Source organism: Clarias gariepinus, chromosome 5 (genome assembly GCF_024256425.1).
Source record: "Clarias gariepinus isolate MV-2021 ecotype Netherlands chromosome 5, CGAR_prim_01v2, whole genome shotgun sequence".
In the NCBI taxonomy this organism is placed as follows: Eukaryota; Metazoa; Chordata; class Actinopteri; order Siluriformes; family Clariidae; genus Clarias; species Clarias gariepinus.
The window spans coordinates 2,697,563-2,719,614 of NC_071104.1; the positions used below are offsets into that span (position 1 = coordinate 2,697,563).

The following is a 22,052-nucleotide window of genomic DNA, read 5'->3' on the forward strand; positions in this document are numbered from 1 at the left end:
GGTGAATAACCAGTCCCGTGTCGTTCGTCGTAGACCCATGAATGAGGTGTCAAACCGTGCGGCTTGTTCGGGAATAGTTTTCAATGACTTTTCTGAGGGGTGGGTGGTTAATTGCCCCCGCAGGGGGCAATTAACCACCCACAGACTTAACATTAAAAACAACTTGGAGTCCCACACCGTTTGTCGTAGACCCATCATTGAGGTGTCAAACCGTACGCCTTATTCGGGGATGGGGTGCTGTGACTCTTTTAAGGGGTGGGTGGTTAATTGCCCCCGCAGGGGGCAATTAACCACCCACAGACTTAACGTTGAGACCGACTTTGACCGAGTCCCACGAGTGAGGTGTCAAACCGTGCGCCTTATGCGGGGATTGGGTGCTGTGACTCTTTTAAGGGGTGGGTGGTTAATTGCCCCCGCAGGGGGCAATTAACCACCCACAGACTTAACGTTGAGACCGACTTTGACCGAGTCCCACGAGTGAGGTGTCAAACCGTGCGCCTTATGCGGGGATGGGGTGCTGTGACTGTTTTGAGGGGTGGGTGGTTAATTGCCCCCGCAGGGGGCAATTAACCACCCACAGACTTAACGTTGAGACCGACTTTGACCGAGTCCCACGAGTGAGGTGTCAAACCGTGCGCCTTATGCGGGGATGGGGTGCTGTGACTCTTTTAAGGGTTGGGTGGTTAATTGCCCCCGCAGGGGGCAATTAACCCCCCACAGACTTAACATTGAGACCGACTTTGACCGAGTCCCACGAGTGAGGTGTCAAACCGTGCGCCTTATTCGGGGATGGGGTGCTGTGACATTTGGTAGGTATTCGTTGCATGGTTTTCCCGAAATTCCTGAAAAAGCGCCCCATTTTTCCTTATTCATTTCAACAGGAAATGGCCTGAAAAAGAGTGACAACCCAGGCCATTTTGAAAGCTTACAGTTCGGCCATAGTTTGTCGTAAAAACATTATTCAAAATATAAATGGGTCATAAGACTTTGGACTTTTATTGATTGGGTCCATGTTTTGATAACTTTTACGGTAGTTTCACAAGAGCAGGTTAAGTTTCATGAAAACTGTTATTTTTCACGAATTGTGCCAACTGTCAACTGCCATATTCACAGAAGGTTGAATCAGAGGGTGTTTCATTCACTCATTTCATTCAGGCAAACAACCAGTCTCTCATGATCATTGTGAAGTTGTCAAGCCACACCCCAGCATGTGGGTGAACCCCGGTAAATGTGTATGAATCAAAATGGTCAGATAGCCTTTGATTTCTTCAATAACAGGTGCCAAGCTACAAAACAGACTACCCTAACAATGATTGTGCAAAATTCTCTAAACCTTTTAATTCAATTCAATTCAATTCAATTTTATTTGTATGGTGATTTTAACAAGTGTCATTGTTGAAAAGCAGCTTTACACAATCAAAAGATAATACTAAAAGGATTTATGAAATGTGAGTGTGTACAAAGACTACCCTTCTCACATATGTATATATAAAAAAAAAAAGTAAGGCAGCATGACTGTAGGTTTTAATATTTGAACTGAAGTTTGTGCTTGTGATTGGCTGAGCACCGTTGTGACACTGCCCGGAGACGGCCGCCACTTGCCCCTCTGATTGGCTGACCATTATCGTAACACCGCCCCTGAGACAGCCCCTGATTGCCAGAATCTTCTTGAGGTAAGCGGCATCGGTTCATATTTTAAACTGCTGTGTGTAAAAACTAAATTTTAGAAATTAAATGTTTGTGTACAAGACTATATATTAGACCTGTATTGTGTGAAAATAAGTGTTATTGCAGGAATAAGAGTTTCCTTGTTATAGATAGGGCTGCAACAACGAATCGATAAAAATCGATTACTAAAATAGTTGCCAATGAATTTCATAATCGATTCGTTGTGTCGCGCGACGCGGAGACATTTGATTATTAAAAAAAAAAACTTTAGTTAAGCGCGGAGGATTGTAAACGCACGCGGTCTCCTGCACTATTGCTAGCATAGTTCGGCGCCGACAGGGTTTAGCAAAAAAAAAAAAAAAACATTACAAGCGGAGGTAGAGGAAAGAAACATGGCGAAGGATGCTGCTCGTCTCTTACTGCTATAATCAACAGCCGTGCACGCGTGTTCTGTTAACTATAACACTGTGACCACGCGTGTGTAAAACATTTTATTTTGTGTGTGTACAGCGCGCCTGTACAGCGTGTCTCGTTACAGACGTTAAAAATCCATTTTCTATCTCTGTTGACGAGTTAGCCTGCTCTTTTTACTGATGTGTGTGTGTGTCTGTTCGTGTGCGCGCGTCATTGGAGACCGTGCCACACACACAGACACTGTTATGCCTTAAAATGCCCCCCTCCCATGGATTGTAACCCTCAACACAATCGCGATCAAATATTGTATTAGAACATAAATTCATAGGTTAATGGTTTACAAATTACAAATAGCATGAGACAATAAAATAAACTAAGAAATATAAAAATTTATTAACCGCTACGTGATGTGATTTATTCATATTTTTACCTGCTAACTGAGGTGATTTGTTTATATTTTATTCAGATTTTTAACTGCTAACTTTGGTGATTTGTTCATATGGGATTTGTTTATATTTTTAACCGCTGACTGAGGTGATTTGTTCATATTTTATTCAGATTTTTAACTGCTAACTTTGGTGATTTATTCATATGGGATTTGTTCATATTTTTAACCGCTGACTGAGGTGATTTGTTCATATTTTATTCAGATTTTTAACTGCTAACTTTGGTGATTTATTCATATGGGATTTGTTCATATTTTTAACCGCTGACTGAGGTGATTTGTTCATATTTTTAACTGCTGACTGAGGTGATTTGTTCATATTTTGATCATATTTTTAACCGCTGACTGCGGTGATTTGTTCATATTTTTAACCGCTGACTGAGGTGATTTGTTCATATTTTTACCTGTTGACTGAGGTGATTTGTTCATATTTTGTTCATATTTTTAAATGCTGCCTGAGGTGATCTGTTAATATTGTTAAATGCTGCCTGGGGTGATTTGTTCATATTTTGTTCATATTTTTAACCGCTGACTGAGGTGATTTGTTCATATTTTTAACTGCTGACTGAGGTGATTTGTTAATATTTTGTTCATATTTTGATCATATTTTGAACTGCTGACTGAGGTGATTTGTTCATATTTTTAACAATTAATAAAATAATCGTTAGTTGCAGCCCTAGAAGACAAAGAACTGCACAATGAGTTGCATGATTCCCTCTTTCAGTCAGTTATGTTACTAAGGAAAGTGCTACAAGAAAATAATTTGAAGACAAAAATTATGTTTGTAATTTATAAAAATTATGCTTGTAGTTTATTCAGAATATAGTTAAATGACAGGCAAAATAACTCTTACACAGAGAGGAGATTTGCGCTTCTGATTGGCTCAGAAAACCTTGTTACACAACCCCCTACGCTTTCCGGAATTTTCCTGAGGTTCATAATTTTAGCTGCAGACTGAGGTGATTCGTCCATATTTCTAACTGCTGACTGAGGTGAGTAGAATTTGTTACTATTTTTAACTGCTACCTGAGGTGAATAGTGTTAATACTACTACTAATAATAATAACAATATTTGTTTACATTATTTGCTCAAATATTTAACTGCTGACTGAGGTGATTTGTTCATATTTTTAACTGCAGACCGAGGTGATTAGTTAATATTTTTAACTGCTGACTGAGGTGAGTAGGATTAGTGACTGAGGTGAGTAGGATTCATTACTGAGGTGAGTACCATTAGCTCATATTTTTAACTGCTGCCTGAGGTAAGCAGCGTTATTCTTCTTCTTATTATTATTTATAATAATTGTGGTAGTAGTAGTATGCCTTATTTTGATTAATTCAGCATGATAATCCTATAGTGAAAATTTAACATCATTAAGTTATTGTCATTTTTGTCATTTGTCTTGTTAATGAAAGATTGTTAATAAATCTTTATAGTTCGACAATAAGAATTTGTTTTTTAAGCCCATGTCTGATGGTAAACCTGAACATTTTTATGCTTGTATTCTACCAGATGCCGAGGAAAAATAAAAGATCCCAGGCCCAAAAGAACCGCTGGAGACCACTTGACCTGGTAGATCCAGCAGTGCCACCGCCCACTGTCCACAACCAGGATGAGGTTGCCAGTGATTTTTCATCTGAACAGGTAATCTTGACATGGTAGTGAGCACAGACAGTGCATATTTAGAGCACCTGTTCATACAGTTGAACATTGCTGTGGTGTAATGTCACACAGCTGGCCTGACGCTGTATGCCATGCAGGGCATTTTAAAACGAATGCGTCATGTCAGTTAAGTGCATGCAATGTTAAGACATTGTCTCTTGTGTTAGCGGACACCACCAGCCAGACCGTTTCGGGGAAAGAAGAACAGGCCGACCTCCTCATGTTCTCTACGTGGAAAGGTAAATATAAAAAATTATTCCACCATTAAAGTTACACAGCGAAGAATTACACTTCACTTGAATGTTAAAGACAGATTCATGGTTACATGTCAGCATTATGCAAACAGCAGAGATTCTTTTTTAAGTTCAGTTACCACTACTGTTCCATATTTTCATTAAATTGTTTCACTCAGTTTCCAATGTGATAGGAGATTTTATCATTTTAATTAACTGAACACCACGTGTTATCAGATTTCAGACTCCCCTCCACCAGCCAAACCAGTCAGGGCAGCTGATGATTTCCACAAACTATCAACTTCTCCACCTCAAAAGGTATTCCCACTCATATGTCTATAAGGAATAGGTATGCATGTGACATTTGCTGTATTATAACCGGGGTTGATATGTAGTCTTTCACTTTAAGTTCTTTGGTTAGCTCGTAATGAATTTACTAAAATTTACACTAAACATGTAAGTTAAGTATACATTTCTTTCCTCAGATTCCTAAAATGCGGACATCTCCACAGCGAAGCGATTTCCAGATGACTGTGGGATCATTTTCAGACTCTCCCATCCAACAGGTACGTGCACACTTGGGGAAATGTAATAAAGCGTTTTGACATTTTTTTTCATTACTTATATGTAAGTAATTTAATTTCACTTTTCACAAACTTCTTTCTTGTGCTATATTCATGTACTGATAAAATAATATTAGTAGATAAACTAAAATAAAGTGTGTATTCTAAATTTAAATTCTAATAAAGGTTCCCAGTTCGAATCAGTTAAGTGGAACATGAACAGACAAAAAGAAGGAAAAATATTTTCTTTTGCATACATTGCGGACTTTGCCTCTAAACATGAAAATGAGTAGGGAAGAGGTTTAACTGGGATTTAGCAGGTGGGGGCGGGGGCGGGGGGAAGAAACACAACTTCATGATGATTTCTCTTAAGAGATCCAGTAGATTTTTTAAGTGTACAGGTTGTGATCAGCTAACCTGTGACTCTTTGTAAATTGAACCAGATGTGAGCAGATGTTTCATGAGTTGTCCTGACTGATTTCCATCCTCTACACTTACAGTTTACTGTTTATGCTGTCACATTTCTAACATCATTGTATCAAGGAGAAATACATTTTATTGCTTAACCCTGAAACCCATTTTATTAAATGCTTAAGAATAGCTTGTGTCCACTTTACAATTCCTTGATCAGGCTCTTCAGAACACAAATGAAGACCTACGGACAGAGGAGCCACAGAGCAACAAATTTCAACGCTCTGTGTGTGTATGTGCATCTCATTGTCAGAGTGATGAAAGGTACACAGAATTCTCAAGAAATAAACAGTGTACATGTAATGCCCTCACATTCCTAGCCTACCTCAGTGAGGGATGCCAGCTCAACACAACGCAACTTGATAAGGTGCTTGAACATGGAGATGCACTTTACTGTTGGGTCAAGGCAAATCTTCTGCAAGAGGGGTGTTACAAGCATGATCATCTGACCATAGAGGAACTGCCGAAACAAGTTCACACTGACACAAAAGCCTACAGTGTGAACATGGAAGATGTAAGGTATGGATACCTGAAGGCAGCAGAAAAGTGTCCTGAAAAACAAAAGTGGTGGTTGCCTCTCGCTAGTCGCCTCAACTGCCTGTCAACAGATGTGAACTATGCCTTACTCCTTGTCTCACCTGAGTGCATTGCAGTTTTCCGTGACAGATCAGGGAGGTATGGCTTGTTTGATTCACACTCAAGAGGTGCAACAGGTTTACCCCAGCCAAATGGAACAGCAGTAATGGTCACATTTGCTCATTTGCATGACCTGATCAACCACCTGCATGACCTTTTTCAAGATCGTGGCAGTTATGCAAGTTATGAGTTCGTGCCAGTTTCTTTCCAGAGAGTCAGCGTTCACAGTCAACCTCCTGGACAGTCAATTCAAGTAACACAAAGACCTACAGCTACATCATCACCACAAACTGATGAACCACGAATCACACATACCACCGTGCAAGAACCTCAACCAGAATCCGCCCAAACTCACATGACGAAGTTAGAAAGTACTTTAGACTCGTCACAAGACAAAATGGCTGCAAATCAACTCTGTGAAGATCAGCTTGAAACATCTGTTGAACCAACAAGCAGCATTAAGAAAGAACACCAAGAAAATCTTGAACTTAATAATAAAAGAAACAAAGTAACAGATAACCACCCCAAAACAGCAGGAAATATGTGCAAATTGAATAAACGACGACGTGAGAAAGCTATTCGTCAAGCTAAAACGAGTCAGAGGCAGCATGTACAACCCAAGGACAAATCTTCATCTGATGAAGTGGCAAAGAAGACCAACAAAAAAAGGCATGAAAAGCAACGATATGCCAACTGTCCTGAATTTCGGATGAAAAAAGTACGGGCTATGAAAACTCATTATGCCGAAAACTGTCATTTCCACCAGCAAAAACTGTTATCAGCCAAAGATTATTATGCTAATCCTCATATTCAAGGAAAAAAAAATGCCCACAATGTGAAGAGGTACCAAACTGACTGTCATTTTCAAAAAAAAAAGAAAGACTATATCATCAGAAGATATACCACAGATCCTGATTTTCAAAGGAGACAGAAAAAATATGTGGTGCAGAGGTACAACACGGATGCCAGCTTTCAAAGCCGACAGAAAAAATACATGGACCGGAAATACAGAGAGGATGGTGTCAGAGAAAGGAAGAGAGCAAACATAAGAACACGGTATGCATCTGATCCAAACTATCGGCACAAACAAAAACAATCATTTTCTGTCAGGTATCACAACGACCCACAATTCAGACTGTGCCATATACAGCGCTGTGTCCTGTACCAGAAAGACAAAATGGCTACAACTGCATTATTTTCCATACATAAGTTGCATTGTGCACAGAGAATAAAGATGAAATATCGACGGCTCATAACACAATGCCAACAAAGTCCACAGGCTGAGGCACAGCCCCAGGTTGTACTGAACAGTGTGTTGCAAGCTGCCATATTAGCTTTTCGTGCAAAGATTCGATTGGGGCCCACACATGTCTGTACAGTGTGCCACAGAACTCTGTTTCCTGATCAAGTCAAACACTGCAATAGATCAAAATACGTTCGAAATGGTCACATTGTTGCCGCTTGCTTGACAGGAAAATTTGTCCATGTTTGTGACGGGGAATGCTCAGCTCCATGTACCTGTCCAAAACAAAGAACGGAAGAGTGGATTTGCCACACCTGTGACAGCCATCTAAAAAGAGGGAGGATGTCATCCATCGCAGTAGGAAACAACTTGGCACTGGCACCCATTCCAATTGAACTGAGTGAACTAAATGTACTTGAACGACAACTGATTGCTAAAATTCTTCCATTCGCCAAAATCATCGCATTGCCCAAAGGGCAGCAACGAGCCGTACATGGGGCTGTTGTTTGTGTACCATCGGACATTGAAACCACAGTAAACAGTCTCCCAAGACCCAGGATTGAAGCCCAGCTCCTGCAGGTCAAACTAAAAAGACACATCAGGTACAAAGGATACCAGCACTTTTACACCGTGAACATGAAGAATGTGTTAGCAGGATTATCCAAGCTGAAAGAAATACATTCAGAATACAAAGATGTGACAATTGATGATGAAGCTACTTTTGAAAATGAACCTGAGCCTGAACAGTCGAATGCAAATGAAGAGCAATTGAAAGAAAAGGAGGATCTTCGACCTGGTCTTGCTCTGGACACCTGTATGCAACCACCGGATATAGCACAGGAAATTTTATCGTACGGTGAAGGAATATTTAGCATCGCACCCGCCCAAGGAAATGCACCAGTTTGCTTCTTCCGTGTTCCTAAACTTGAAGCCATGGCCTTTCCTGTGCAGTTTCCAACTGGACAGAACACGTTGGATGAAGCCAGACAAATTAAGCTGTCCCCAAGCATGTACTTCAATTCACGGCTGTTCTCTGCAGATACACGCTTTGCGACTGACCAGAGCTACTTATTCTTTGCCCAGTTTGTGACCGAGACACACATGGCTACAAACAGCATGTCAATCCAATTGCGCAAAGGTAAAGCGATCACCAAGGATGGACACACAATTTCGAACAGAATGCTTCAGGATAAAGATGAAGTGGAGAAACTGATACATAACAAAGATGCAACACGCTTCATGAAACCTCTGAGAGGTACTCCAGCCTATTGGGAGAAGGCGCTGAAAGATCTCCATGCTATGGTCAGACAGTTAGGAAAGCCAACCTTTTTCCTGACATTTTCGGCTGCTGAAATGAGATGGCCTGAGATCGTCGAGGTCATAAAAAGTCAACAAGGTGAACAAGTGAATTTCTCTGAGCTTGACTGGAACTCGAAGTGTGAGATTCTCAGAAGCAACCCTGTCACTGTCATGCGCATGTTCGAGAAGAGAGTCGATGCCCTGATGACGAATCTGATCCTGTCGCCTGCACAGCCCGTTGGCGAAGTGGAAGATTACTTTTACAGAGTGGAGTTTCAAGCTAGAGGTAGCCCTCATATCCATTTACTGGTTTGGGTGAAAGATGCACCCGAATTAGGAGGCAACCTCGAAGACACAGTGTTTGAATTTATCGACAAGCATATCACGTGCGAGATGCCGGACCAAAATGCCGACCCGGAACTTCACAAAATTGTGTCTGAGGTTCAAGTCCACAGCAGGAATCACTCAAAATCCTGTAAAAAAGGCAATGTGTCATGTAGGTTCGGGTTCCCCAAACTACCTGTAGACCACACACTGATCACTCTTCCGGACCTAGACGACGGTGACGGCGAAGATGAGCAGCATGGCAAAGGAAATGAAAAGGGCACAGACAAAAAACAAAAGAAAAAGGACAGAAAAAGGGCTCTATCCAAAAAACAGAGAGAGGCCAAAGAAAAACTCCAGCCACTGAGAGATTTGCTCTGTGACCCAAATGCCTCTTTCAAAGACTTGTCTGAGCTCCTCCAGAAATGCAATTTGACTCGTGAAGAATACTTGAAGTGCGTCTTCAATTTAACCAACAGCAACGTGGTCCTCTTGAAGCGTCATCCCAACGACTGCTGGGTCAATGCATACAACGCCGATCTGCTGAGGGCCTGGAACGCAAACATGGACATTCAGTATGTGATTGATGACTACAGTTGCCTAGCGTACATGATGTCGTATGTCTCTAAGGCCGAATCCGAGATGACAGAATTTCTTACCTCAAGGAGGTCAAAAAGTCCGGTGTCAATGAAAAAGCTGAAATGAAACAGATAATGCAAGCATATGCTAAACACAGAGAGGTGAGTGCCCAAGAATCAGTGGCACGGATATGCAGCCTGCCACTAAAGAAGTGTTCACGCAGTGTCGTGTTCATACAGACCGATGATGATGCCCTGAAGATGAGTCTCCCCATGAGCAGGTTGCAGAGCATGGTGCCGGATGCTGAAGATGTGTGGATGTCCGGATTGCCCGAAAAATATGCAAACAGGCCCAGAACGCCCGAGTTCGAAACGATGTGTTTGGCTGAATTTGCTTCGGAATACAGGATTCTTTACGGCCACCAAACCGAATCCAAAAATGCCATCGCCCTCCTGAATGACATGGGTTATGTTCAGAAAAGAACCATGGGAAAACCGGCAGTTATTAGATTTCCTCGGTTCTCGGAAAAGAAGCAACCAGAGAAGTTTTATAATAGGCTGCTGAAACTCTACTTCCCACACCGATCAAGTAATGACCTGAAAACCGCAGAATGCCCGACATCTGAGCAGTTCTTCAAAAGCGGACGGAAACACGGCTTCGCGGTACGGCAGATCGTCGAGTTCAACAAAAGCCGATACGAAGGTCATGGGAAAAAAATCGATCAGGCGCTGGAACAAATTCAACAACACGGCCTACTCATCAACGCATGGAACACCTTTGCACCGGAGGTCGAAGCGGAGCGTCTAGAGTGCGTCGCCCAACGAAGATCCGCAGATGCCGCTGACGAGAATGAGATGGACAATGTTCCCGAGTACCAAGTCGGTGGCGAGAGCAGCGGAACCACGCCGGCAATCGTGATACCGAAGCTGAGCCCTGACTTGGTCAGAAAGATGTACCAAAGTCTCAACGAAACCCAGGCGTCCATGTTCTACGCCGTGCGCGAGTGGTGCTTTAAACGCGTGTGGAATCACAGTCTTGAACCTTTCTTTTATTTCGTCTCTGGCGGAGCTGGCTGTGGAAAATCGCATGTGATCAGGTGCATTTATCAGGAGGCAACGAAGATTCTGCGCCAACTCCCCAGATTCCGCGACCAAGCCGACATGTCCCACCCTGCAGTGCTGCTGGCTGCGTTTACTGGCACCGCAGCTTTCAACATCTCTGGGAAGACGTTGCACTCTCTTCTGAAGCTGCCGAGGTCTTTAAAACCGCCGTATCAGGGACTAGGGAACGCGCTGGATGAAGTCAGAGCTTCGCTTTCAAACGCAGAGATTCTGATCATCGACGAGATATCTATGGTTTCGAAACAGCTTTTCGCCTACGTCCACTGGAGACTTCAACAGGTTAAGGGAAACAAGAAACCTTTTGGTGGGATGTCCATCCTTGCAGTAGGAGACTTTTACCAGCTGCCGCCCCTGGGAAAAGCAAAACCGCTCTGTGTTTACGAGGACGACGTTCTTGATCTCTGGAGAGACAATTTCCACATGGTCAACCTGACGGAAATCATGCGCCAGAAAGACGACCTTCGCTTCGCTGAACTTCTCAACAGGATAAGAGTAAAGCGGAAGACCGACGCCCTTGGAGCCGATGACAAAGCCTTGCTCGCACAGGCTATCCACGAAATCAAAGACTGTCCACCTGATGCACTACATATCTATGCTACAAACAAAGAGGTCAACGAACACAATTCGGCAACCATAACAGCGCTTCATTCCGATTTCATCAACATCCGGGCAGAGGACTACAGAAAGGATCCGCGAACGGGTGAAATGGTCAACTTGGCTAAGGCGATCAAAGGCAAACAGTCCGATTTACCCGACAACATACAAGCCGCACCAGGAGCGCGTGTGATGATCATCAGGAATCTGGACGTAGAAGATGGACTTGTTAACGGGACATTCGGAACAATCGCGAACATCGTGACGGCCACGCAGGACGGACCAAAGACCGTGAGACTGATCGGACTCGAATTGGACAATGAAAATGCGGGTCAGAGATTTCGCAAGAAGGTACGAGGATCCTCAGACAACCTAGTGTACATTGAAAAGTGTGAGGAAAGCACGAGTAAAAAGGGACTTCTTCGTAGGCAATTTCCAATGAAACTGGCCTTTGCATGTACAGCTCACAAAGTGCAAGGCATGACGATGGACTCGGCAGTAGTGAGTTTGAAGCGCGTCTTCGAGCCCGGAATGGCCTACGTCGCCCTTAGCCGCACAACGTCGCTTAAGGGCCTGTACGTCACAGAATTTAGCGAGGACAAAATCTACGCTGATCCTGCGATCACAGACGCGCTCCAAAACATGAGACGCGCATCGTTTGAAAATACGAGACCGCTATTGCAGTTTTTGAAATCAGCAGTTCCGACGTTCCAGACATTGATTGTTGTCCACCATAATGCACAAGGCCTCCCGTCGCACATCGAGGACATGAAATGCCACCATGAACTCAGACTTGCTGATGTACTGTGCATAACCGAAACACACTTGTCTGGATCCTCTCTTGCTCCCCAGTTCCAGCTGGAAGAATACGACTTGGTCACACGTAGCAGACACCTTTCTTACACGAACCATACAGAAATGGCTACGGCAAATGGGGGCGGAGTGGCAGCGTACTACAGGAGACATCTTACGGCTGAGGCCCGAAAGTACCTGCAAAATGTGACTGACCTTGAGTTTGTTGTCGTCAAAGTTGAATCGCCAGTCAGAGCTTTGATTGCAACTGTATACAGGCCACCAAATTACAGTCACAGTGGGTTTTTACCACAACTGCAAAGTCTGTTGGACTCATTGGACCTCATGAATCACCAACCAATCATTGTTTGTGGAGACTTCAATGAGGACCTTATGAGCAGAGGGAAAAAAAGCATCCACGAACTGTTTCAGTCAAGTGGATATACACAACTGATTACTGCTGCAACTACTGAAAAACAGACACTGATTGATCACATGTACATATCGCAGCCAAACGCCTGCCTCCAATCAGGTGTTATAAACACATATCACAGTTATCACAATGCCACTTACTGTGTTCTTCACTAAAATAATATGTTAATTTGTAAAGTCGGTGGCTTGGTTTGTTTAGTTTTGTTTTATTTTTTATTTTTTTTTGGCAAATGCTAAAATCTAAACAAGATGTTTAAATGTTAAAAAATGATTGTTAATTGTATAAAACATAATTTTAAGAATCTATGTGACGAGATTCACGAGTTTTCAATATGTCTGATATCGGGCGGGTATATTGATTATGCTTTTCATTTGTATGTTTCATTGGTTCTTCAGCGTGTAAAGTCGGTGGCTTGGTTTGTTTTGTTTGTTTTATTTTTTAAATAAGATGTTTAAATGTTCAAATTGATTGTTGATAGTATATAACATAATTTTAGGAATCTGTGTGACAAGTTCAATATGTCTGATATAGCGTGTCTATTCATGAGTATTCATGAGTATGCTTTTTATTTGTTTGTTTCACTTGTTCAGCATGTAAAGTCGGTGGCTTGGTTTGTTTTGTTTGTTTGATTTAATTTTTTTGGAAATAGGTAACATAACTATAGGAATCTATGTGACGAGTTTCAGTGTGTCTATTGATGAGTATGCTTTTAATTTGTACGTTTCATTGGTTCAGCAGTTCAGCGTGTAAAGTCGGTGGCTTGGTTTGTTTTGTTTGTTTGATTTATTTTTTAAATAAGATGTTTAAATGTTAAAAATGATAATTGTATCTACCATAATTTTAGGAATCTGTATGATAAGTTTCAGTATGTCTGATATCGGGCGTGTATATTGATTATGCTTTTTATTTGTACGTTTCACTTGTTCAGCGGTTCAGTTTGTAAAGTCGGTGGCTTGGTTTGTTTTGTTTGTTTGATTTTTCATTTTTTTTTGGAAATAGGTAACATAACTATAGGAATCTATGTGACGAATTTCAGTGTGTCTATTGATGAGTATGCTTTTCATTTGTATGTTTCATTGGTTCAGCGGTTCAGCGTGTAAAGTCAGTGGCTTGGTTTGTTTTGTTTGTTTGATTTATTTTTTAAAAAAGATGTTTAAATGTTAAAAATGATAATTGTATCTACCATAATTTTAGGAATCTGTGTGATGAGTTTCAATATGTGTGATATAGGGCGTGTATATTGATTTGGCTTTTCATTTGTACGTTTCACTTGTTCAGTGGTTCAGCGTGTAAGGTCGGTGGCTTGGTTTGTTTTGTTTGTTTGATTTATTTTTTTTAAATGAGATGTTTAAATGTTCAAGTTGATTATTAATTGTATATACCATTATTTAAGGAATTTATGTGACAAGTTCAATAGGTCTGATATAGGGCGTGTCTATTGATGAGTATGCTTTTCATTTGTATGTTTCACTTGTTCAGCGTGTAAAGTCGGTGGCTTGGTTTTAGTTTTCTTTGTTTTATTTTTTAATTGAGATGTTTAAATGTCAAAATTGATTGTTAATTGTATATCACATAATTTTAGGAATCTGTGTGACGAGTTTTAATATGTCTGATATAGGGTGTGTCTATTGACCAGTATGCTTTTCATTTGTACGTTTCACTTGTTCAGCGTGTTTAGTCGGTGGCTTGGTTTATTTAGTTTTGTTTGTTTTATTTATTTCCTTTGTAAATTGGTAATGACAGTGAGGCTAGTATAGCCAGCTACAAGGCAATTTGTACAAAAGTTGAATGATGTTGAGCAAAGCAGCAGCAGTGAGGATCAGTGGCAGGTTTAGCGAAGACTAAGGGAGAGCGAGAGCAGCAGGTCTGTATTTCAATACAGGTTTTGAAATGTTAGAAGTAAAAGTTTAACCTTAAATTTGTGTTCTGCAATCTTTACTGACTGTAGTAAATGCATTCTATCTTTTGTCGTTAATGTCAAAGACGACTTGGGAGAGCGAGAGCAGCAGGTCCACAAAGGATGCACAAGAACAGTGCAGCATCTTCAGTGAGGAAGCAGGAAGTGAGAGCAGAGAGTTAGTGAGAAACACACTAAGATGAAGGGAGAAGCATTAGGACACTGTTGAAGTATATTTAGGAAGATTTTTAAACATATTTCACTGCAATATAGGTTTTGAAATGTTGAAAGTAGAACTTTACTCTTACATTTGTGTTCTGCCATTTTTAATGACTAGTAAACGCATTCCATCTTCTGTCATTAATGTTTGCCTTTTAAAGTTGCAGGAGGAATTCGGATACAACAGCTAGAACAGGAGAAGATTCCTCAAGATACAATCTTAAGCTAAGTTTAACCACTTCATTTCAATCAATGATCAAATACCTTATAGCTTTACCGCATTTTTAGAAAAAAAAAAAAATCTAATTGTTGTTTTGAATGTTTCAGCAACACTGAAGTGAGAACGCCTGAGAAGAGCTGTTGACAACAAGAGGAGCAGATGGCAGTGCCTGAGGGATCAAGAGTACTGCGATACCAATGAGGTAAAATAAAAACGTGACAGTAAAACATTTATAACGTAAATTCTGTTTTACAGTGATTCTCAAAAATCACAAAACATTTAAGACATCTTGTTTATCTACCTCATTTCAGGATATCCTGCCTACTGTCATGCCTGCTTCGAGTGAGCCCCGCCTGCTTCGAGTGAGCCCCGCCTGCTTCGAGTGAGCCCCGCCTGCTTCGAGTGAGCCCCCGCCTGCGTCGGGTGAGCCCCCCGCCTGCGTCGGGTGAGCCCCCCGCCTGCTTCGGGTAACCCCCCCGCCTGCTTCGGGTAACCCCCCCGCCTGCGTCGAGTGAGCCCCCCGCCTGCGTCGGGTGAGCCCTGCCAGCTTCGGGTGAGCCCTGCCTGCTTGTTTTAATGTTTATAGATGATTTACATATGTTTAATATCATTACTTATCTTAATATAAAACTTTGAAAAATCACAGAAATTTGAATCACACAACATTTAAGACATCTTGTTTATCTCCTTCACCTCAGGATATCCTGCCTACTGTCACGCCTGATCCAGCAGCTGGTTGAAGTGGGATGCGTCTTGTGAGCCCTGTCTGCCGGTTCTCTTTGTCCAAGTCTAGTCTGCGAGGTCGCTTAACAAGCTCTTTAGATTTGTTTAAAGAGGTGGACATGATTGGTGTGGACGGAAAGCAAGATGATCAAAAGCGATGATTTTATTTTATTATTCTTTTGTTTTGTTTTTTTCTTTCCTTTTTTTGTGTGTCTGTGTGAAATTTAAGCACAAGCAGCATTGTCCTAAGTAATGAGTGAATCATTGATTTCTCGGCCTTTGGCAAGTTCAGCTGTTTTAATGAAGTTCAAAATAGGAACTTTAATCTAAGCTGATTATTTTGAACTCTCTTTCCTAAAGGAAGGTCCTTTTAACAGATTTAAACCAAAACCGACAAAATACAGTCCAGAACCTGCACTCTTGGACTTGTGTGTGTGCCATTGGACTTTTGATTCTGAATTATTTTATTTTTGTGCCTTTTCAGATTCCTGAATATGTGTGTGTGTTAAAATTGCAGGGTTTTTTTCTGTAGATTGTGACTGTTTTAGGCACTTTTTGTACCATTTGTTTAATTTAAAAGAAAAATTTAATCAGTATTTAATTAGTAACTTAAGTTCCCAGTGTTATGCTGGTTTTGTTATTTACTGTAAGATGACTTGTGATTTTAAATAATTACTAATAAACTGTCTAACTGTTGCACAGACCCCTTTGTATATTTTTTCAAAAGATTTCAGGTAAAGTTAAGAAAATATTTTGTCTTCTAATGATTATTGATAATAGTTGTGGATAAAAAAAGTATCTTTGGGTCAAAGGAATGTGGCTAGGCAAGTTATACAAAGGTTAATAATGGTGAAATAAAAACTAAAGAATGATAAGCTATTATCAAAAGAGAAATCAGCAAATATGAATAGAAGCAATACTTTATTATTGACACTTCACTGCTATACCAGCACTTTGAATGTTGTTTGTCACAGAGAACTGAGGGAAACATTGTAATACTGGGGCATAAGTTGTGTCACCGCAAGCACTGAATAATAGCGACACTGATTAGAAGTGACTCGGCATGCGCATAGACACACTTTAAAATTTCTTCAGGAATTTTCGCTCTCTAGTTATTATTATTATTCTGAGACTAAATTTATAAACTCTATCTCCTCCTAGAGCTTTAACTCCACTAACTCCAAACTCGGCCCAGACCTTCAGACTGATCTCACGGGGTGTGCTATATCTTTTCTAACTGATCGGACTTACTAATTGCCCCGCCCCAAAAATCCCATTTACTTTACATTGAGAGAATTTTGACGGTTTGTTGCGCAGAGAGGGAATTTTGTAGAAACGTTAAATTAACCCTATTTGAAGATGTTTGCAGCCTTTGTCAAAAGATACCATGCACAAGGGTATAAGTTTTACCCCCGGGGCAAGAGAGGTCCCCAATTTGCCCCATTGACATATAATGGGGATTTTGGCGATGAACTAGTCCCGCACCATTTATCGTAGACCCATGAGTGAGGTGTCAAAGTGTGCAGAATATTCGGGAAGAATTTTTCTATGACTTTCCTAAGGGGTGGGCGGTTAATTGCCCCCGCAGGGGGCAATTAACCGTCCCATTGACTTATAATGGGGATTTTAGCGAATTATAACTGGTCCCGCACCGTTCATCGTAAACCAACAAATGAGGTGTCAAACCATGCGCCTTATTCGGGAATGGGGTGCCGTGACCTTTCTAAGGGGTGGGTGGTTAATTGCCCCCGCAGGGGGCAATTAACCACCCACAGACTTAACATTGAGACCAACATTGCCCGAATCCCATGAGTGAGGTGTCAAACCGTGCGCCCTATTCGGGAATGGGTTGCCGTGACTCTTCTAAGGGGTGGGTGGTTAATTGCCCCCGCAGGGGGCAATTAACCACCCACAGACTTAACATTGAGACCAACATTAACCGAATCCCATGAGTGAGGTGTCAAACCGTGCGCCCTATTCGGGAATGGGTTGCCGTGACTCTTCTAAGGGGTGGGTGGTTAATTGCCCCCGCAGGGGGCAATTAACCACCCACAGACTTAACATTAAAACCAACTTTGACCGAGTCCCATGAGTGAGGTGTCAAACCGTGCGCCTTATTCGGGGATCGGGTGCTGTGACTCTTTTAAGGGGTGGGTGGTTAATTGCCCCCGCAGGGGGCAATTAACCTCCCACAGACTTAACATTGAGACTAACTTTGCCCGAGTGCCATGAGTGAGGTGTCAAACCGTGCGCCTTTTTCGGGAATGCTGTGCTATGACTTTTGGTAGGGATCCGTCGCACGGTTTGCCCGAAATTCCCAAATAACCACCCCATTTTCCCCTATTCATTTCAATGGGAAATGGCCTGAAAAAGGGTGAAAACATGGGTCACTTTGAAAGCTTACCGTTCGGCCGTAATTTGTCGTAGAAACATCATTCAAAGTTTAAACGGGTCACAAGACTTTGGACTTTTACGGATTGGGTCCATGTTTTGATAACTTTCACGGTTGCTTCACGAGAGCAGTTTAAGTTTGATGAAAATTTTGATTTTTCACCATGCGTGCCACTGTCAACTGCCATATTCACAGAGTGTGAATCGGAGGGTGTCTTTACACTGTCACCACGTCAATATAATACATTTTACGGGCATGAGGATTCAATATGTCGTAGTCAGGAAGTTACTGCCACTCACGGTAAAAGAATTTTTGCGATCGGACCTACGGTTCTCGGTTGGGAAGCGTTTGTTTGAGAGCTTAATTATTACAGTTTGCTGTTCTCTGTGTCTGTCACAGAAGAGTGTGCGTGCGCATGCACGACCCATCCCCTTCTATGTACTATTTCTAACCCATTCAAACTCATTCAAACTCATCTCTCTATCTATCTATCTATCTATCTATCTATCTATCTATCTATCATCTGACTATTTTTAACTAATCTATCTATCTATCTGTAATCTGACTATTTCTATCTATTTATAGACTCAATCATGAATCTATCTATCTATCTATCAATCTATATATCTGTAACTGTCTATCTGTCTGACACTATCTATCTATCTATCTATCTATCTATCTATCTATCTATCTATCTATCTATCATCTGACTATTTTTAACTAATCTATCTATCTATCTGTAATCTGACTATTTCTATCTATCTATAGACTCAATCATGAATCTATCTTTCTATCTATTAATCTATATATCTGTAACTGTCTATCTGTCTGACACTATCTATCTATCTATCTGTCTTTTAAACCTTTTAAACTTAAACTGTTTTAACTTTTTTAACTTCTTAAACTATTTTAAACTTTTCACACTTTTAAACTTTTATCTCCGGCTTTCTCAAGCCAACTTAAAGTTTGTCTAAACAAACTTTTGTATCTAGTTATTAAGTTGGCTTGAGAAAGCCAACTTACTGATATCCGACTTAAACTTATTATTATTATTATTAAGTTGGCTTGAGAAAGCCAACTTACTGATATCCGACTTAAACTTATTATTATTATTATTATTATTCTGAGACTAAATTTGTAAACACTATCTCCTCCTAGAGCTTTAACTCCACTAACTCCAAACTCGGCCCAGACCTTCAGACTGATCTCACGGGGTGTGCTATATCTTTTCTAACTGATCGGACTTACTAATTGCCCCGCAGGGGCAATTAACCGCCCCAAAAATCCCATTTACTTTACATTGAGAGAATTTTGACGGTTTGTTGCGCAGAGAGGGAATTTTGTAGAAACGTTAAATTAACCCTATTTGAAGATGTTTGCAGCCTTTGTCAAAAGATACCATGCACAAGGGTATAAGTTTTACCCCCGGGGCAAGAGAGGTCCCCAATTTGCCCCATTGACATATAATGGGGATTTTGGCGATGAACTAGTCCCGCACCATTTATCGTAGACCCATGAGTGAGGTGTCAAAGCGTGCAGAATATTCGGGAAGAATTTTTCTATGACTTTCCTAAGGGGCGGGCGGTTAATTGCCCCCGCAGGGGGCAATTAACCGTCCCATTGACTTATAATGGGGATTTTAGCGAATTATAACTGGTCCCGCACCGTTCATCGTAAACCAACAAATGAGGTGTCAAACCGTGCGCCTTATTCGGGAATGGGTTACCGTGACTCTTCTAAGGGGTGGGTGGTTAATTGCCCCCGCAGGGGGCAATTAACCACCCACAGACTTAACATTAAAACCAACTTTGACCGAGTCCCATGAGTGAGGTGTCAAACCGTGCGCCTTATTCGGGAAAGGGGTGCCGTGACTCTTCTAAGGGGTGGGTGGTTAATTGCCCCCGCAGGGGGCAATTAACCACTCACAGACTTAACGTTAAAACCAACTTTGACCGAGTCCCATGAGTGAGGTGTCAAACCGTGCGCCTTATTCGGGAATGGGGTGCTGTGACTTTTCTAAGGGGTGGGTGGTCAATTGCCCTCGCAGGGGGCAATTAACCCCCCACAGACTTAACATTGAGACTAACTTTGCCCGAGTGCCATGAGTGAGGTGTCAAACCGTGCGCCTTTTTCGGGAATGGTGTGCTATGACTTTTGGTAGGGATCCGTCGCACGGTTTTCCCGAAATTCCCAAATAACCACCCCATTTTCCCCTATTCATTTCAATGGGAAATTGCCCGAAAAAGGGTGAAAACATGGGTCACTTTGAAAGCTTACCGTTCGGCCATAATTTGTCGTAGAAACATCATTCAAAGTTTAAACGGGTCACAAGACTTTGGACTTTTACAGATTGGGTCCATGTTTTGATAACTTTCACGGTTGCTTCACGAGAGCAGTTTAAGTTTGATGAAAATTTAGATTTTTCACCATGCGTGCCACTGTCAACTGCCATATTCACAGAGTGTGAATCGGAAGGTGTTTTTACACTGTCACCACGTCAATATAATACACTCTACGGGCATGAGGATTCAATATGTCGTAGTCAGGAAGTTCCTGCCACTCACGGTGAAAGATTTTTTGCGATCGGACCTACGGTTCTCGGTTGGGAAGCGTTTGTTTGAGAGATTAATTATTACAGTTTGCGGTTCTCTGTGTCTGTCACAGAAGAGTGTGCGTGCGCATGCACGACCCATCCCCCACACCACCGACTTGCTAATGCCAATTAGACTCAATCAAACTTCTCTTCTATGTACTATTTCTAACCCATTCAAACTCATCTCTCTATCTCTCTATCTATCTATCTATCTATCTATCTATCTATCTATCTATCTATCTATCTATCTGTAATCTGATTATTTCTATCTATCTATAGACTTCCCTTCCATGTACTCTTTCTAACACATTTTAACTTATTCAAACTTATCTAACTTTTCTAATCTATCTATCATCTGACTATTTTAACTTATCTATCTATCTATCTATCTATCTATCTATCTATCTATGTAACTATCTATCATCTGACTATTTCTAACTAATCTATCTATCTATCTATCTATCTATCTATCTATCTATCTATCATCTGACTATTTCTATCTATCTATCTATCATAAACATTAAAACCAACTTTGACCGAAACCCATGAGTAAGGTGTCAAACCATGCGCCTTATTCGGGAATGGGGTGCTGTGACTGTTTGAAGGGGTGGGTGGTTAATTGCCCCCGCAGGGGGCAATTAACCACCCAGAGACTTAACATTGAGACCAACTTTGCCCGAGTCCCATGAGTGAGGTGTCAAACCGTGCGCCTTATTCGGGGTTCGGGTGCTGTGACTCTTCTAAGGGGTGGGTGGTTAATTGCCCCCGCAGGGGGCAATTAACCACCCACAAACTTAACATTGAGACCAACTTTGACCGAATCCCATGAGTGAGGTGTCAAACCGTGCGCCTTATTCGGGAAAGGGGTGCCGTGACTCTTCTAAGGGGTGGGTGGTTAATTGCCCCCGCAGGGGGCAATTAACCACCCACAGACTTAACATTGAGACCAACTTTGCCCGAGTCCCATGAGTGAGGTGTCAAACCGTGCGCCTTATTCGGGGTTCGGGTGCTGTGACTCTTCTAAGGGGTGGGTGGTTAATTGCCCCCGCAGGGGGCAATTAACCACCCACAGACTTAACATTAAAACCAACTTTGACCGAGTCCCATGAGTGAGGTGTCAAACCGTGCGCCTTATTCGGGAATGGGTTGCCGTGACTCTTCTAAGGGGTGGGTGGTTAATTGCCCCCGCAGGGGGCAATTAACCACCCACAGACTTAACACTGAGAACAACTTTGACCGAGTCCCATGAGTGAGGTGTCAAACCGTGCGCCTTATTCGGGAAAGGGGTGCCGTGACTCTTCTAAGGGGTGGGTGGTTAATTGCCCCCGCAGGGGTTGTCACAGACTTAACATTGTTGGTTGTCACAGACTTAACAATGTTGGTCACAGACTTAACATTGAGACCAACATTGCCCGAGTCCCATGAGTGAGGTGTTAAATCGTGCGCCTTATTCGGGGATCGGATGCTGTGACTCTTCTAAGGGGTGGGTGGTTAATTGCCCCCGCAGGGGGCAATTAACCACCCACAGAA

The 22,052-nt window shown here is 41.8% G+C and overlaps 1 long non-coding RNA gene across 1 annotated transcript; it reads left to right on the plus strand.

Annotated features, from left to right (window-relative positions):
- Positions 1 to 1,565: 1,565 nt before the first annotated feature.
- Positions 1,566 to 3,788, plus strand: LOC128523820 (uncharacterized). The gene is made up of 3 exons (XR_008360453.1): positions 1,566 to 1,673; positions 3,385 to 3,519; positions 3,668 to 3,788. It is a non-coding gene; the product is annotated as an uncharacterized LOC128523820 (long non-coding RNA).
- The last annotated feature ends 18,264 nt before the right edge of the window (positions 3,789 to 22,052 follow it).